Raw genomic sequence first — 2,612 nt, forward strand, 5'->3', positions numbered from 1 at the left:
GCCTTGGAATGTCAATCATGGGAAGCCGCCCTAGCCACATAACATTTTGTCAGATTTCCGACAGGGCTATGGCAACCGAGGGCATAGTCTGTGGGCAATGGACATGGCATTCGACCCGGTATTCTTGTTTCATTTATGATACAAGGGCACGTTTTCCAGTAAGTTCTGTTTTGAGAGAGTAAGCGAGAAAGGACAGATCTCCCGGTTGACTGGCTTCGGAGCAGATGGGACACAGCAGCTTCTGAAAGCCTCCTGGTTCTCCTGCAAATAAATTTCTCAGATGCATATATTTAGGGAAACAATTCATCAATGAAAATGACAAAACCATCTGGCTCTAGAGACTAAAAAAAATTTTAGAGGTTTTAAACATTTACGTTCTGATGAAGAGTATGTATCTAGGTTTTATTTCAAGGAGTTGTTGAGTTTGATTTGTGGTTTGTTTTTAGGGATTTTTTAACCTGGCCCTGCTAATCGAGGAAGGTACTATAATCCCACACCATATCTTGGATTTCTTGGAAATTGACTCAACTCTCCATTCTAATAACATCTCCATTCTCCAGGAACTGTACGAAAGGTGAGCTCAGAGCCTCTAGAACTGTGGAATCTGAGGAACCCAAGTAGATGATGTTTGCTTCTTGGTTAAAGTTAGCTTTACCCTTATTTTGTAATGTAAATTGTATTTAAAAAACAAACAAACAAAAACAAAAGACAGGGCACTGTGGCCCATACTTGTAATCCCAGCACTGTGGGAGGCTGAGGCGGGCAGATCACTTGAGGTCAAGAGTTCAAGACCAGCCTGGCCAACATGATGGAACCTCATCTCTACTAAAAGAACAAAAAAAAAAGAGAGAGAGAGAAAAGAAAGAAAAAGCCCAGGGTTTGCTTCTACTAGAAAACATTCAGCCAGATCCGAGTGTATTTCTCTTTTCTAATATCTGAAGTTTAAGATATAGAAGGTACTTGATCTGAAGTTTAAGGGCTGACCAAAAATTTCCACGAGAATGGAAAGAATAACAATCTGATTATTAGCCCATGCTTGTCTCTTTTTTGTTTTGAGGCAGGGCCTCACTGTCACTCAGGCTGGAGCGCAGTGGTACGATCTCAGCTCACTGCAACCTCCACTTCTTGGGTTCAAGTGATTCTCATGCCTCAGCCTCCTGAGTAGCTGGGATTACAGGCGTGCACCATCACACCGGTCTAAGTTTTGTGTTTTTAATAGAGACAGGGTTTCGCCATGTTGGCCAGGCTGGTCTTGAACTCCTGGCCTCAAGTGATCCACCTGCCTCGGCCTCCCAAAGTGCTGGGATTACAGGTGTGAGCCATCAGGCCCGGCCTAATTAGCTGATGCTTTTCTGAAAGATAAGGAAGCATTCCTACATCTGCGCTTTAAAGAGAAATACTGTTCTAGCGGGTCCTGTGCTTCAGCGTCTTGCTTGACTTTTATTTTACTTATTTTTAAATTTTTGCTGTCACCACAGCAGAACAGGCTTGACTCTTTAATTAAAGACAAAACTGACCTTTTTCTAAACTTCCTACTGGGATTCTAGAATGTCAGATCAGGCCAAATCACTTATTTGGCCACTGGCTTTCTTTCTTTGTCTCTCATCTTTGTCAGTTGAGTGTGCTCATTTGTCCAAAAGCAGAAGAATGTAGGTTTGTGGATCTGAAATTGCCAGTCCTGGGTCGTGCCACCAAAATTGGCTGACATGTCAAGATGCCCTGGGCTTTGTCTGCAGGTGCTGGAGCCACAGTAATGAGGAGTCCTTCAGCCCCTGCTCCTTGGCCTGGCTTTACCTGCACTTGCGGCTTCTCTGGGGTGCTGTCCTGCACTCAGCCCTGGTAGGTTTCATCTCCCACCGGCCCCGCCCTTGTGGCCCCTGGCCTTTGTCAGTCACTAATGCGTGCTTCTGATGTTTGCAGATCTACTTTCTGGGAACCTTTCTGCTGTCCATATTGATCGCCTGGACTGTGCAGTATTTCCAGTCTGTCTCAGGTAAAGATTTGTAAAAAGCGAAAGCAATATATAAAAAAAAGCAGGGATTTTTTTTTTTTTTTTTGGTCTACCGGAAAAATTGTGTTTTCCCTCCTGGTGCCCTTGGTCATGCTATCTCCTAGCCCTGGAGTCGTCTTCACAGGGTGGGAATCCTTCTAGAGGTATATGAAATTCCTGGCTGTTGGGAGGCCACAAAGTTACTATTGTATTTTTCAAAATAAGGATTTTATTTTTTATTTTATTTTATTTTATTTTGAGATGGAGTCTCGTTCTGTCACCCAGGCTGGAGTGCAGTGGTGTGATCTCAGCTCACTGCAACCTCTGCCTTCTGGGTTCAAGCAATTCTCCTGCCTCACCCTCCCGAGTAGCTGGGATTACAGGCATGCACCACCACACCTGGCTAATTTTTGTATTTTTAGTAGAGACAGGATTTCACCGTGTTGACCAGGCTGGTCCCGAATTCCTGACCTCAGGTGATCTGGCTGCCTCGGCCTCCCAAAGTGCTGGGATTACAGGCGTGGGCTACCGCACCAACCCTCAAAATAAGGATTTTCTTTAAAAAGCTTAAGAACTGACCTAATACAACTTCTTCCATTGAAAATACATCTGTCAGAATTCT

The 2,612-nt window shown here is 44.1% G+C and overlaps 1 long non-coding RNA gene across 1 annotated transcript; it reads left to right on the top strand.

Annotated features, from left to right (window-relative positions):
• The first annotated feature begins 425 nt into the window (after nt 1–425).
• On the top strand, nt 426–2,025 carry LOC113223256. Its single transcript, XR_003308650.1, has 3 exons — nt 426–574; nt 1,737–1,839; nt 1,921–2,025. It is a non-coding gene; the product is annotated as an uncharacterized LOC113223256 (long non-coding RNA).
• Nucleotides 2,026–2,612: the final 587 nt, after the last annotated feature.

Source organism: Piliocolobus tephrosceles, unplaced genomic scaffold (assembly GCF_002776525.5).
Source record: "Piliocolobus tephrosceles isolate RC106 unplaced genomic scaffold, ASM277652v3 unscaffolded_40376, whole genome shotgun sequence".
In the NCBI taxonomy this organism is placed as follows: Eukaryota; Metazoa; Chordata; class Mammalia; order Primates; family Cercopithecidae; genus Piliocolobus; species Piliocolobus tephrosceles.